Below are 17,144 nucleotides of genomic sequence, written 5' to 3'. Positions count from 1 at the left end.
CTGCACACTCCACCTAAATATCTTGATCTTGCCACCCCTTTGGGAAAAGGGCTAACCCAGAGGGGAAAAAGAGAGAGAGCTACATCGATTCTTAGAGTAGAGACTCTTCTTGTTTTTGGACGCTGTACATTTTATCTCCTTTAAAATTCTACCCAATGCGACTATGACCAATGTAAAGTCTAGGAATTTGACCAATTATACAAATCCTACTCCTTCTAAAGTTCAACAGTTTTACTCCTAAAGTTCAACAGTTATAAAAACATAGTATCGCCCAGCTGGCATGACTCAGTGGTTGAGCATCGATCTATGAACCAGGAGGTCACGGTTCAGTTCCTGGTCAGGGCACAGCGGGCTTGATCCCCAGTGTGGGGTGTGCAGGAGGCAGCTGATCAATGATTCTCTCTCATCATTGATGTTTCTATTCTCTCTCCCTCTTCCTTCCTCTCTGACATCAATAAAAAAATATTTAAAAAAAACATAGTATTAACAAAAATGAAACACTCAGGCTGTATAAATAATTGCGTTCTCTACTCAAGCATTTTAACTTAAGATTTTTGTGGATGCAAATACAAACTGTAGGTTCTGAGGAGGATGGTTTCCATTTACAAATTAAAAATGTAATTATAAAACTTAAGTGAGGGACAACATACATATATTCTAGTTTCATGCCAAAGGGATAGCTGTAAAGGGCAATTTTTATTCATTCTGGTGTGTGTACTTTTGAGCCATATCCTTAGAAATTTGTGAATCCCCAAATTTCCAAATAACCTTATGACACATACTTTACTCTCTCCCTCTAATGTGGTAACATAACTGAAAAGTGTGACTCATTCAGACCATTCTTGATTCTATTAGTATAGGACTAAAGCCATTTACAAAGCTATTTATAAAGTTCTGCTGTGTGACACAATGTAATTTCCTCTTTGCCACCTCACCAGGAGATCTGCAATAAATACATGAATTCTACCACAAAAAATAAATTCTGAATGACACTACAGGCATGATTATTTTTGTAATATTAACTTGAAACTGATCTGGCAGTAGTGATTTTGAATGAGAACATCTCTTTTACAATGCATGTACAGAGTGGGTGGGAGAAATGGTGACGTAAGTTGTATAGCCAGTAAGGGTGGGATCACCATTGCTTAACAATGGCCTTCTTGCTTTCTGTTGAAGCTGTCACATCGACCTTCATGGACAAAAGAAGCAGGTGGTAGTACATAGGGATAAAATGGGGAAGCACTTGTATGGAAGGATACCAAAAAGGAGGTGGCTTGTGAAATGATAGGTTATTAAGGAATATTATGAATGGTCGTTATTTTGACCTTTGCAATTATTTTTGCATTTCCTTGAAAGTAGCTAACATATTTTTATTAATTATGACTAATAAATTTATGTGCTAGCAGCTTTCCATTTACATATTGGAAGGCCTCAGTATATTTTCAAAGATCCCAAATGGCGGGCTCTAATTCTTTCATATTGTAATTGTTGCCACTTTGAAAGCAATTCCCAGGTTTTCTGCACCTTTAACCAGCTCTTCGTACTGATCTACAATGGTGTCCACAAAAATCTTCACCACTCACTTTCCAGGCAACTCTCAGAATGGGCATCACACCATCATCTGTGGATAGAAACCTGCACCAACCACATGGCTTTCTACAAAATTCACTTTTCCATTTTACCTCACTCACTAATAGCCTAATGTTCATCAATCATTTAGCAATGTGGTTATAGAAGACTGTTTTTATTCTTCCAAACATTGGCATCAATACTTCATTTTTTGCCATAGTGTTTATGTCATCATGCATTGCTTTGGAAGCCTGAGAGTCATGATATTAGGGGAAGAAATCATCATTTTAACTTACACTCAGCCATGAACATGTAAGAGCTTCTGTATATTTGGTGTATTATTAGTAGAATCTTAAATTCACAGTTATGGAAAGTAATATATATTTATATTTTTGGTTGGAACATTTATTAAACCAGTTTCAAACAGATCTATCATGATCCACACTTTCATACACACCTGCAAAGGAGGTCTGGCCTGTTGGTGCCCTGCATTTTGCAGAATGGTAAAAACAAAACAAACAAAATAAAAACAAACCTGGCTTAATGACTCTGTATATAAATTTGTATATTCTTTGTGCTATGGAGAACAAATGAAAATTTTTTATATTGTCATTGTATTATAGAGCTTTTACAGCTAAAATGGGTTTAAGTTCTTTTCTATGTCTTTTGATAAAATATAATTTCAGATAGAGTTAAAGCAGGGAGAAAAAATATATGTACTCCTGATAAAATTGAGTAAATAGTGATGCGAGGTAATTAATATCTTTTTTGTATCTTAACCTACCCACTAATCCTATATAATAAAGAGGTAATATGCAAATTGACCATCACACCCTCACAAGATGGCTGCCTATGACCAGACCAGCAGAGGGGTTAGTGAGGGACGTCTAAACGACTGAACAGCAGGCTGCGTGGGATGACCAGGCTGGCGGGGGGGATCGGGCCTAAACCAGCATTTGGACATCCCCTGAGGGGTCCCGGATTGAAGAGGGTGCAGGCTGCGCTGAGGGGACACCCCCCCCTGTGCACAAATTTCATACATCAGGCCTCTAGTAATATATATATATATATATATATATATATATATATATATATATATATATGGCTAATATGCTAAGTGTCCATCTGGGTAATGTAGTTTCTTCCACCCAGGAACACAACTTGCTTTATAGCCAGGTGCAAACATTTTACAGTTTAACCAAATGTCTGTGAAGCATTTTCCCGTGCCTCATCTCATTTGAACCTCACAGAAGTCCTGGAGTAGATAGATAGGAGACTCAGTGGAATCCTATTTTCTTTTCATTAGCTGGAAAATGGAGATTTAGAAAGCTTAGAAACTTGGCCCAAATGAAAAGAAGTAAGAAATGGTGGACCTTGAAAATGACTTCAGGTTTTGTCACTGCACAGAATATAGTCAAACACTGCTGCAGTTAAATATTTTACCCTTTGTTCTCCCTGCTTGATCTACAATAATAATCTGCTTCGTGTTGATGTTCACTGCTGTGTTGCTGACAATTACCTGAAAGAGAAGTTGGGGTGCTTCACTGGGCTGGAAAAAGTTTAGCTAAATCAGAAAGCAGGTCTAATTAAGCAAGTTTATTCTATATATATAAAAGGCTAAGTTGACTCGTGCATGCGTGATACATATAAAGCTCTCGTTGGCACCAATTGCACGTATATGTTTCCATCTGTCATTGTTGATCATGAATTTGGTTGATACTTCTGTTATAGAGAAAGGGTGAATAGTGATATTAAAATATTTCTTCTAATTAATTTCCTTTCAATGTGCACGAATTTGTGCATTGGGCCATTAGTAGTTAAATAATTAAAAGCATCAGAACTGTTCTTTTGTTCAAGTTGTTTATTTAAAAATTTATTCAATATTTACTTACACTTTTCTGGGCCAGCTACTGAGATAGGTGGTAGAGATACAAAGATAAGTAAGTCATTTGTCCTTGTTTCCAAGAAATTCAGTTTAGTTAGAGAAAAAAATAGTTCTACAGATGAGAAATGTTCTAAGTGTTGTAGGTGAAAAAAAGAAGAAAGAAAGAAACTGCCTACGAGAGTCAGGGACATCTTCAGAGGAAAAGTGAGATTGGCCCTGAATCTTGTAGGGGAGGGAGAAGAAACAGGAACAGTGTGGGGGAAAAGTGAGTGTTTCTGAGCAGCAATGAGAAACAGTATAACCTGAGGAAATAAAGACGAGGAGAGAGATAGTATGATTAAGGAAGAAGATGGAAGAAAGTACGTGGTGAAAGATTTTTATTTTTATTTTTTTTTGCCAAATTAGAATGTCTGAACTTGATCCTTCAGATAATGGGGTATCATTAAAGGTATTAAGGGTCTCAATGATAATTTTTAAAAAGCCCTCAATGTATTTAAAAGGGAATGTATGGTATATAATCTCTTTTATATCCTTCCTTAGTTTTATTTAAATGACCCGCTATGGGGATCCTCAGAGTATCATAATTTTTATATTCTTTAGAGCCTCATTGACCTACTCTTTGCCTCTGAATTACTTCCATTATAAAGTGTCTTTAAGTCCATGCCAGTTGTGCCAAAGTGAAAAGATATAGTAAATGTAACCCCTAAGGAGAACTCAGTCATGCAATGTAACATATATTCCTGAAGCATTTGGTTTGAGTCCATGTTTTTACATTAACTATTTAATTGCCACTTCAGCTGGTTCTAAACAGCTGAAGACAGCTGATATAATACATGAAACATGGGTATATCTAGGAAGGATTAAAAACTGAAAATTAATAAATCTGAACAGGTTCAATTGTGTTGGCCAAACAAAGTTTCTGTGGCCACAATGAATTCTAAATACTAATTGTAAAACTGACTTAAGAAACATTTGTAGAACACTATTTTATTTTTACTTTTTGGATAAAAATCCTTAGGTAAGGCATCAATTATCATTTCACTGAGAATCCAAGGCATTGAAATCATCTTAATATTCTTATATATTGTAAAATACTTGGATTGATATTTTGAAATGTATCTCTTTTAGGACTTTACAATCTACTTGGTGATCTAGTTTGAGATAAAGTCTTTCATGTTATCTTTCTTACTTAATTTTTAAAAAATAAACTTATGAATATGTATAATTATAGCTATTTGCTATTGATTAAAATGTCTAAATCTGATGAGGATGAACACATTTATATTTTTTAAATGAACTGATGGTAAAATATCTTCACAATTTGTTCAAAGTTGAGGTTGAGAATGGGAATAGAAGAACATAATTAACATAAAATTATACAAATATAATACACACTCTGCAGTTTTAATATAAAACATATAATATTACATGATTCAGAATTTCTCAAGTAGTGAAACAGTAATCCTCTGATGTCTTAAAAGTTAATGAAAAGGGTCCAAAATCAAGTAAGTCTAGTAATGCTGAATTATTATTTTATTCCTCTTTTCTTAGAAAACCCTTATACTTATTAGCATTTTAAAGTCTTCTAAAAGTTAATACCCATTTAACTTTGTTTAACTTAATGTATCCAAAACTTATTCATCTTTGGAAGCTCTCCTTTCTCCAGAACACTATTAATAGCAGATAGGACTGACTCTAGTATTCTAAGGAACATTCTCTGGGAATAGTTGACATAGAATATAAGTAAATATAATGTACTAGAGGCCCGGTGCACGAAATTCATGCATGGGGGGAGAGGGTACCTCAGCCTGGCCTGCACCCTCTCCAATCTGGGACTACTCCGGGGATGTCCAACTGCTGGTTTAGGCCTGATCCCACAAACTGGCAGTCGGACATCCCTCTCACAATCTGGGATCACTGGCCCCTAACCGCTCACCTGCCTGCCTGCCTGCCTGATTGCCCCTAACCATTCTGCCTGCCTGCCAGATCACCCCTAACCATTCTGCCTGCCAGCCTGATCCTCCTAACTGCTCTCCTCTGCCGGCCTGATCCCCCTAACTGCTCTCCCCTGCTGGCCTGATCACCTATAACCGCCTCTGCCTCGGCCCCACCACCGTGGCTTTGTCTGTAAGGATGTCTGGAAGGTCGTCTGGAAGATGTCCAGTCTAATTAGCATATTACCCTTTTATTAGTATAGATTTTACACACAGAGGTGCACATAATAAATATGGTGCATTGCTCCTGAATAAGTGGAGCAGGCAGTCTTGACATAAGCTGTATACTTGGAAGTTTTACAACTGAATGCTGTGCCCCAAACATAGTAGGTACTCAATAAATATCTACTGAAGTGAACTGATTTTATTTTGTCGACATTGTACTATCCCCAGCCTATCCCCCACCTCCAAAGGCCAGAATCCTATAGCACTCACTGAAGCTATTTTTTTGCCTTCAGTAAGACAAGCTAAGTTATTATGATCCCTTGTAATTAAAACCCTTTTCTCAGCAAAGAAAAAAAAAAAAAAGAACTTTTGGTGGTTGTAAAACACCCCTTAGCCTTGAAACCTTAGCATGTTGAAATAGATCATGTCGTCATTAGCCATTAGAGGATTGTTTTCTCAATGTTACATGACCTCTGCCCATGTTGAAGAAGGCATTTGTCTTCAGGGCTCACTGCTCTTCCTGGGCCTCATGCTTTTTCACCATTCTGTGCCCTGATGACATTTCTTCTCTTGGGGTTTGATCATCCCAGGTTTATAGTTGTCCTTCCCATCTCCATGTGAGCTCAGGTGCTGAAGTTCACTTGTGAAATTTAAAAGAATTTTTTTTTATATTGACCTAGTTCCCAAGGTTTTCTATGAACTCCCTGAACAAACATTTTAGTGCCTATTGATTTTTGAAACTACAGAGGTGAAATATAGACCATTTAAAGTAGTCTCATGGTATAATAACAAAGTTTGAACATAACCAACAATCATAATTCTGGTGATAACAAGTAAGCTCAAAGTATGCACAGGAGGCAGTGTTATCTCAGAGCAGCGTTATCTCCTGTGTAGCCACAAAAACTGTCAGATTCCTTGTCTTTCTCCTTCCACCATACACCTGTAAAAAAAAAAAAAAAATCCATCCTGCTTACGTCTTCAGAACCCAAACCTGAAAAACTCCCACAACTAGGCTAATGGATTAATTTAAAATTTGTGATTACATACTCCAAATAAGCTCTCAGCAAAACTCAGTAATTTTGTAATGTCTTTCTGTAGGCTCAATTTGGAATTCTTTAACAGCACTCTTACCAGTTTCTCTTCTCTTCTTAAACCTCCCTGTTCTCCCACTCTTTAAATATCTACTCTCACTGGAAATCTTACCTCATTAAGAAGAAAATAGAAGACCCAATAATAATACACTCACCTTCCCACTATCAAACTTACAGGTTATAGGGATCTGCAGGTTATTGCCTTTCTGCTTCCTATAATCATGGAACTTGTGTTTCTCCTTCAATTAAAAGTCAGAGCCTCCACTTCTGCCTTATATAAAGATTTATCTCTACTATTGTTTCTCTTTTCTACTTAGTTAATATCTCCCTCTCTGTTGGAGCATCTCACCAGCTTAAACATTTTCTAATGTCTCCCATGTTGAAAACCAAAAGATGGAGGAGGAGAAAAGAAACTTGTCCTTTAAGCACTCTAACTACCAACCTATTTCTCTGCCCTACTTACCATATCCAAATTTATTGAACAAAACTGTCTACATACTCTGCTTCTGCCTCCTCACCTCTTCTTCACTTTTCAATCTCCTCCAATCTGGCTCCATTCCCTTATCTTTATTGATGCTGATCTTTGTCATTTAAGCCAATACGTTCTTGTTCTGTCCTCATCTTTTTAGACCTCTCAGCAACATACAACACAGCATCTAGGTCCTTCTCAGAGCTCTCCTTGATCTTGGCTTCTGTATCTGTTCTCCTGGTTATTTTCCTACTACATCAGACACTCTTTCTTTCATTCTCCTTTGATACTCTCTCTAACAACAGTTATATTTTAGAACTTGGCTCTCCCCTTTTCTTTGTCTGAATTTTCTTATGTAATGATCTCACCCATTTCCATGGCTTTATTTTTTTTTATTGCATCATGACTCCCTCGAGCTTCAGAGTCATATCTAATTATCTACTTGAATATATTTCATTACTGTCTCAGTTCAGAAAGCACCATGAGGTGGCCTCATTTGTCATTCCACTCCACTCACTACAGGTGTGGGAAGTCTTCCCTTCCAGACCATCATCTCACCACTAAGTATCTAGGGCTTTCTCGCGTATTGTGAGTCATTGGGATAGTACAAAATGATTTGTCTATTTGTCCATATGGGGTAAGTCAGAGAAGGGTCAAGTAAAATCTGAGGAACCAACAGTTGTCACTCCTGCTGAGCAGTGACTGGGAGAAGTGCCAGAGGCTATTGAGGAGATACCTTTATTAAACATTGATGAAAAGAACAGCTTGCATAATCTCTGAGCACAAGGCATGGACAGTGATTACATAAAAGTAGACACGGATACTCATCAGATGATGATTCCCACATGGTTTCTAGGTACCTTAGCAATGCTCCTCACTGTGGCCCTTTGCTGAACCAGTGCCATTCCTGTCCGTGTGGCCCATTTAGGTCTAGCCCTCTTGACCCATACCACCAACCTCTCTACGCTCATCACTTTCATCTCTTTGTTCTTTTTTTTTTAATTCCAGGGAAGATTTTCATTTTTGGCTGCTGGGAAAGGGGTTGTAAGAGTGGGTGAGGGCACTGTAGGGCAAAGGCCTGATCTCCCTAATTATGTCTCTCCCAAACATTTTATCCATGTTAGGAATCTTCTCTATATTCTAAAGGGATCCAATGTCAGGAAGACTCCCTCTTTTCTCTGGATGTTATAGTCAGATCCTTTTAAATCAGTTAAGTACAGAGTAGCATGGCTGTTTGAATTGAGGTTAAGAAGTAAACATCAGGTAATATATCAAGTTATTATCCTACCAAGATGTCTGTATTAGCTCAGGCTGCCACAACAAAATGACATACACTGGGTGACTTAAACAACAGAAATTTATTTTTCTCACAGTTCCAAAAATTGGAAAGTCCAAAATGAAAGTCTGGCAAGGTTCAATTTCTGGTGAGAACTCTTTTTTTCAGCTTCCTGACGGTGACTTTCTTGCTGTGTCCTTACATGGAAGAGATAGGGATGGAGAGAGGGAAGGAGGGAGAAAAGGAGGGAGAGAAGGGGGGAAGTAGGAGAGAGGGAGGAAGAGAGATATATATCTGGTGTCTCTTTTTTATAAGGACACCGGTTCTATTAGATAAGAGATCCACCTTTATAATTTTATTTAAAATTTATCATCTCCTTAAAAGCCCTGTCTTCAATACTGTCACATTAGGGGTTAGGCCTTTAACATATGAATGGCGGGTGGGGTGTGCTAGTTCATTCCATAGCAATGGCTAATAGGAATTTCAAGTTCTAACATTTCTAAAACAGATAACCTGGTTTTTCTCAGTCCCCACACTCTTACCTACCAAAACTTCCTATCATAATACTATTCTTCAATTTAGTAATCAGCACAATTTTCTAACCACTTGCTTAAGCATAAAACCTGGAGTCATTTATTTTTTAATCTTCTCATTTCCTTATTCTGCATGTCAAACACAAGAGAAAGACCCTTTGCTTTGATCTCTATTGAATTTCTTGATTGTTCTTTTCTCCATCTCTACAATCCATAAATTAAAGCATGTTGCCATTACCTGGACTGATAACCTCTTTAAACAATTCCTACTTTCAATCTTTCCACATTATAATCAACTCCCCACATCCAGAGTGATTTCACCAAATGTCTATCAATGATTACACACACCTGAATAAAACTTTTCAGTGAATTTCATCCCACTTAAAGTGCAATCTAATTGCCTTACCTTGGCCTAGAAGACTTTGGTAAAATCTTTGAATGTTATAGAAAATATTTTTAGATGTTATAGGACTTCAAATATAGGAAGAAATGCTTAGGTCTGCTTTGTGAGAAATGGAAATTTGGGATCAGTAGAAATGATAAAAGAAAGATTAAGCTGGTGACAGGAAGAGGTATATAAAGTTCATTGAAATAACTTAGAGGAGAAGTTATAAATGTCTAAACTAAGTTGGGGGATATTGAGAAGAGGGAATATATTAAGCAGTATTTATGAGACAGAAAAAAAAATAAACCATGCTGAACTTACATGAGAGCAGTTGGGATGAAATTGTAGGGATAGAAGGTTGATTACAGTGTTATTATTTTTTGTTTTGTTGTTTTGTTTTTGAATCTTCACCAGAGGATATTTTTCCATTGATTTTTAGAGAGAGTGAAAGAGAGAGGGAAAGTCAGAGAGAAATAACGGGCCCAGGCTGGGGAGAAGCCTGCAACTGAGGTACGTGCGCTTGACCAGAATTGAACCTGGGACTCTGGTCTGCAGGCCGACACTCTATCCATTGAGCCAAACTGGCTAGGGAAATTATAGTGTTTTGAAGAGAGAAGAAAGCTTTTATTTTTCAAGGAGCATGGTAAAAAGGGAACAAGAGTGTTAACTAGTGGAAGCCATACATTGAAGGGAAGGTTTTGTTGTATGCTGTTGTTTTTTCTTTGTACTTGAAAGAGAAGGAGGCTGTAATTATGGAGAAACGTATTGTCTAACGAATTGGCTAACAGCCCATACAATAGAAGAAGAGAATAATAGATGGTAGGGTGAGTCTCAGAGCACAGGGGAAGGAGGAGTTGTTCAAGTAAGTCAACACATCTCTTCAATGTTGAGCTCGTCTCCCTAACAAACAATAACTTAAGATATTTTATTGACTGTTCAATAGAGCTTTATGTTTTCTATGAAAAGTAAATTATATGTTTGTGTGTGTTTTATCTCTAAAATGCCCAAATTAAATTTGCTTTTAACTTTTGTATGACTGACAATTAATTTCTTCCCTTGTTGATGGGTAGTCCTGGATTGATAAAAATTGACTACACCCTGCAGTGGCATTATATTGTCCTTGATCTTCTTCCTATACAAACAGAAGTCTGTGTGACTGTTGTAAATTAAACTATAAATGTTTCAAAATACATTGCCACTTTGGTACTGTTCACCACTCAAGTCCTAATCACTCCAACTACAGCATGTTTTACTTTTTATTAGATCTCTGACATCCATGTCCATGATTCAGTTTCCTTTTACTTGACACCTTAGCTCATTATAGAAGCAATTGAAAAACTTCCCTAATTAAAATTCACAGATCATAAAAAGTTTAATTCAGTGGTGAGGCTAATTTTCCTCTAAGCTATTGAATGTCACTGGTTACTTTTTCAGTGGGAGTGAAGACAAAAGCCAAAAAGAACTTTTCATCTCTTTTATTGTTAACATAAATTATTCCTAACCAACATACTAAGTGGAAAGTCCTAGAAAAAGTCTTCAATATGGGTCAAAACTGCACTAGAGTAGATGGCAAAGATTTTTTGTCCTCTATATGTATGAGATGATTAAAAAAAAAGAGTTAAATGTGATCTCCAAGAACTAAGTGAATGGGACCCAGGCATCTTAGAAATAGTTCACTGCTTAGAGGTTTCATGAGTTTACATTGTTCTGGTGGTCTGAAGCATTAAAGGTACTTTTGCTGGGAAAAGGGAATGGAATCAGATTATACTACATGTATTCTTCTACTAGCTCCCCAAAGAAACTTGGATACATTAAAATGGGTAAAAAAAATACGGATGTATAGAAATTTTTTTGCTGTGGGTGAAATTAACTTGCAAGTTATAGTCCCCCCACTGTCTTCAGTAGGCACAGTCTGCTGCTACGTTGTGAGGAGCTGGGAATCTTCCAGTGTTCTCCCCGCAAACACCACCACTGTTTTTGTGTGCGTTAATTGAAATTTCACAGTATGTAAGTTCATTTTGGTTTGTCTGTATATTTGAAGAATTCAATTTGTCCCTCTACAAAACGGTAATAATAATGCCACATACTTTACAGGGCATTAAACAAACATTTTTTACAGGGCATTTTAAAAATAAAATGAGATTGATCCATTTACAGAAATTAGAAAGTTCTGAGCATAGATTAAATACTCAATTAAGTATTAGTCATTGTTATTCTTTATTCACTTATGCAATACAAATTTATTAACCACAGGTTATGTTTATAGTACTGTACTGACCCTGGCACTCATTTATGCATTCATTCAATTAGTATTTACTGAGCACATATGATAAGTTGGGTATTGTTCTAGATGCTGGGGACACACAGCAGTGAATAAAACGAAGCTTAGGCCCTCATGGATCTTATAAGGGGAATTAGAGAAAATAATAAATATAGAATGTAATATCAGGAAATAAGTCCTTGTAATATAAATTGTATAAGATACAATGGCAATCAAGATAAACATAGATTCTACACGCACTAATTAAACTCTAGTCAAAATAAAGATAAAAATGAAAGTTTAAAATTAAGGAATGAAACAGTTCTGAGTAGAAGTAAGGTCCAGGGTGGCTATGGGTGTAGGTGATGACATTATGGAGGGTTCACTGGGGTTGCACAAGCCAAAAATCTGTGAACTTGGGAGTTGAATGGCTCTTCCATATAAATCCTGATTTGGCATTGACCCTTAACTGGGGAAAGCCCTAGACTAGAACCTCCTTAGGTCAGATATAAAATACAAATGAGATGTTGATTCAGATTAGAAACTCATTATAATGGAAAGATGTTTGGTTTATAATTAAAGCATTCATGTCCTGGGATTTTTTTTAAATCTCTGTTTTGTAAGTAAAATGACTTGGTTTTTAATAGGCATCTTGAAGACTCGATTTGCATAACAACACCATAAGAACTCTGTATATTTGAGAAATGAGTAGATTGGTTTTCTACAGAAAATTCATTTGGTTCAAGTTTATATGCTAAGGAATCCCCAGTTCTGAATCAACCCCCTGAGCATTCTTGGAGAGGCAGGTTGCCTGAAAGGGTTATATAGGAAGTTTTAGACAATCTATGCTGGCTTGCCAGGGATGTCCTCAAGTAACACTTTAAACCCATAAAAGAAGGCTCTTTTTTTTTCCTGAGTTCCACACTCTAGTGTGTTCTACATATCCCCAGTGAACAAAAATAAATTACTTAAATAATAATTGAGGTCCTTTCTTCTGTTCTTGGTTATGTGACCTTGGGCCATGTATGGTGCCCGACTCTAGCTCCCCATTTGCAGCATCTTAGAGTGAATGAATTTTGGCTTTTAAAAGATTAGAAGGCTTGCTATCTCAACCCACAGCTGCTTCATCCATGTCTACAGAAACTAAGGAAAAAGAAGACATGACGTATCATAAAGTTTGATTCATGGAAGGGAGGAATCTAATTAAAAATGGTGTGAAACTATAAATAAAAAACACAAATATAACAAAGCTGTTTTTTTCTAGGCTTTATAGATGTTAATAATTTACTTTTATGTGCCCTTATCCCATAGAACATTTTAAATAGTGTGGTGCCAGTTACCTTACAATGACATTCTGAGACTAATTATGCACTGTTTTTCAGAAAGACTAACTTTTTAAATGTAGACATGATAAACTTTTTAATAAACAAAAATATTTGTTACCGTTTTTCAAGCTAGAAACTAAAAAGTTATGACAGAAGCCTCTTGCAAGGCAAGTTATCATGTTGCGTTGCCTGGGGAAACACATATTATATGCCTGTGGAGTTGACATTGCTGAATGTCTGCTGGGTGAAAAAAAATTGGTAAGAGATAGCATGGAGCTGCCACTTTTCAATGCTATAGTAATTCATCAAATTAAAAATTTATCTGCAAAAAGAAAATCAAGTCAATACTGTCTCTGTAGAATTGCACCTTCTCCTTCAAAATGGAAAATACCTACAGATGTGTCTGTGCTTACCGTTTTCCTTATATTCCAGTATCAGCTGTTAAATATCAGAACAAACCAATGATGGAAGATCTTTTATGTTAATGCGTGACAACACACAAATGGTACTGAAATATTCAAAGAATCAAATGTCTTCTTTTGAATCACATGTTTTTTTCTGGGAGGAAAAAGTGTTGCTATTTGGTCTGATGGTGGAAAAGGAATTGGTGAGTAAAACTGTTGGCACAAATCAAAGCCGTGGGCCCAAATCGTATTAATAGTCATTAATTTCTTCACCACTACGCACTGGCAAGAAAAAAGAATCCAGTTTTATTTAAGAATATTCTTTCACTAAGCAGTAAAAAATACTTTTATTAGGCCTTACCCTTGAACATGTCTTTTTAATATTCTGTGTGATAAAATGGGAAGTATGCATAAAGCAGTTTCACTACAAACTGGTATTTGTCAAGAGCAATAGCACTCATGCAATTGTTTCAGCTGTAAACTGAAATGGCCACTTTTTCATGGAACATCAGTTTTGTTTGAAAGAACAACTTACAGACAAAATTATGGTTATTTAGATGTGGGTCTTTTTAATTAAAATATACCACATTATTTTTAAAACCAAATATAATTTCTTAAAGATTATAAAATAACAACAGGTCAACAATTAGAAGATCTGCACAACTCTGTGAATTTATAATCTCCAAATAATCAATAAGGATGCTACAAAATGAGACATGGATAAATAATTCACTTAAAGTACAAGAGGAACCAATGGATTTTTAATGTCACCGAATATGAAAAGTTTGTTGACATTGCAGCTAACCTTTAAAAATCTGCCACTTGTTGAGTTTTGGTGTACTATCAAAGAAGAATTTACAGAATTATCTGAAAAGGTTATTAAAATGCTCCCCCCTCGTTACATATAAATGTTGGGCTGGATTTTCTTTACATACTTCACAAACAACATATGGCAGTAGATTGAATACAACAACAAATATGGCAATTTAGCTGTCTTCCATTAAATCTAAATGAGATTTACAAAAATATAAAATTCTATTTTTTATTAACTTTTTGTTTAGAAGAAAATATAGTTGTTTTTAATAAAGATGTTATTTATGCTAACATGTAATGTATTTACTTTCATTTTGAAATGAATTACAAATAAATACAGGAACAGATGTGTGTTTTCTTACTTGGGATCCAGCATTCAGCACTGGCATGGCAAGTCCCAAATTTTAAACATCAGCCCTTGTGATCGAAACTGTTCAGGTCACAGGGAAATGCTTCTCCATATTTCTTGACTTATCTTTTGAACCAATATTTCCATTGATTTTGAAAGAGAGTGGAAGAGAGAGGGAAAGACAGAGAGAAACATCAATGCGAGAGAAACATATCAACTGGTTGCCTCCTGTTTGAGCCCCAAACAGGGCCTGGGCTGGGGAGGAGCCTGCAACCAAGGTACATACCCTTGCCTGGAATCGAACCCGGTACCCTTTGGTCTGCAGGCCAACATTCTATCCACAGAGCCAAACCAATTAAAGTGACACATTTTTGAAGTGGAGGGACGATTTAAACAGCAAGAATACTTAAGGATAAAAGAAAAGTCAAATTAATTAGCTTGTTAAATTCTTCCTCTTAGTACTAATACAATATAGTCTTGAATAATGAAGTATGATATTCTCTAATACTCAATGTCCACTTCCTCCTTCTCTTCCTATTCAGTACCAGGATATTACTTCCTCTGCTTTCTGTTGGTCAAAGCAGTACATGGCCCACCCAGAATCAAATAAAGGGGAAATAAGCGCCACTTCTCTACAGGCGAGTGATAGGCACAAACAGCCGTGAAAAGGATTGATGGCAGCTACATTTGGAGACCAGAAACTGCAGAGTGCAATTATTCCTGAGAAACCTTTGTTTTCATAAAGTTGTGACTTCAGAACATGTTCAGGTTTTGTTATATCAGAAAGATTGTGTAGACTCTGTCTGATTTATTTATTTAAAAACATATTTTTATCGGTTTCAGAGAGGAAGGGAGAGGGAGAGAGAGAGAGAGAGAGAGAGAGAGAGAAACATCAATGATGAGAGAGAATCATTGATTGGCTGCCTCCTGCATGCCCCCCTACTGGGGATCGAGCCCACAACCCAGGCATGTGCCCTTGATTGGAATCAAACCTGAGACCCTTCAGTCCACAGGCCGATGCTCTACCCACTGAGCAAACCAGCAATGGCAGACTCTGATTTAAACAGAGAATTCTATAACAACCAGAATAGACAAATTCAAGAAAGCACAATGCCTTAAGAAGACTTTTTGTTTGCTTGTTTTGTAATCTGGTTTGAGGTCTTGTATGTTCTCACCAAACTCTTTATAATATTAGTGACTAACTTCTAGTAACTCAAAATGTTCATGTTTGACTCTTCTAACTTGAATTGTTCTATTTGTGTCTTCCAAATTCTATTGGGTGATTGGTAAACAAATTAAAAAAAAAAGAGAAAATCGTTTTAAGAATGTGGCAGATATATGTTAATTATGTTTATTAATCCTACTAAAAGTAACCAGAAATAATATTACATTTCAATAGAATTCACTTTTCACAAATATTATGCACAGGTATTATTTGTATAACACCTATTTATTAAAGGGAATAAACATTTTGCTGGGACTGTAGGATTTCATTTCATTTAAGGACACTTGTTTTCATTAATGGAAGTTAAATTTCACATATCTAATACTTGACAGACAGCCAGGTAGGAGTATATGTTGACCTAACTATGCAGGTTAACCAGAATCAAAATCCAGATGGAAACAAATGGCCTAAAATTATTGAATGCAGCTCACTTTATGGACCAGGCTTATCCTCTTTTTAGTGTGGAAAAACATTCTTTGCAGGCACTGGCCCTTCCTTGCTTTCCTCATCTCTGGATTCTACCTATATGTATTAGTCAGGGTTCACCAGAGAAATAGAATCAGTGTTTGTTGGTTTATTCTGAGTAGCTGACTCGTTGGTTATGGAGCCTGAGATGTCTCACCACCTTTTCTTTGCTAGCTGAAGACCCAGGAAAGCCAGTGGTGTAATTCAGTCCTAGTCCGAAGGCCTGAGAACCAGGGGGAGCCAATCCTTTAAATCCCAGTCCCAGAGCCAAAGAAGATTTCCCAACCCAAGCAGGCAGGCAGGAAGGAAAAAAGAAAAAGGGGGGAGTGAAAGCTTTCCTCCTCTGACTTTTGTTCTATTCCAGCCCTGAGGAATTTATGCCCACTCCCATCAGCGAGGGCCATCCACATGACTGAGTTCACCATTTCAAATGCTAATCTCATCTGGAAACATCTGCACAATCGTGCCCAGGATTAATGTTTCATTGGGGTGGACCGGTGGCCAGTAGATGGACATAAAATTAACCATCACACTACACACTCCCACCTGCTTCTATTGGAGTTCAACCTCTCTGATTTTCTTCCCCTTACTTTTGACACTTGCTTGTGATGGGTTTTAAATATAACTTTCCCACCCGGTAATCGCCACCTTATACATAACAGTTGATCATTGCCCTCTAATTTTACACAGCAGAACCGTGGCTAATAGGCACTCAGTTTTTCCTCCATGTTTTTCTTCCTCCCTGTCTTCCTCTCCTCCTTTCCCCTTCCTTCCATATGTCTTTCTCCTTTCTTCTTTTTTTCATTCCTTTCTCCTTCATTCTTTATTCTATTTCCCTCCTTCTCTACCTATCTTCCTTCCCTCCCAAAAAATTACTCATGCACTCTAGTGTTTCGATCACTAACTGGTACTTAGAGCCCAATGAAGAACTAGATA

This window comes from Eptesicus fuscus, chromosome 10 (assembly GCF_027574615.1).
Source record: "Eptesicus fuscus isolate TK198812 chromosome 10, DD_ASM_mEF_20220401, whole genome shotgun sequence".
Lineage (NCBI taxonomy): Eukaryota > Metazoa > Chordata > Mammalia > Chiroptera > Vespertilionidae > Eptesicus > Eptesicus fuscus.
This window is presented reverse-complemented; position numbering follows the sequence as displayed.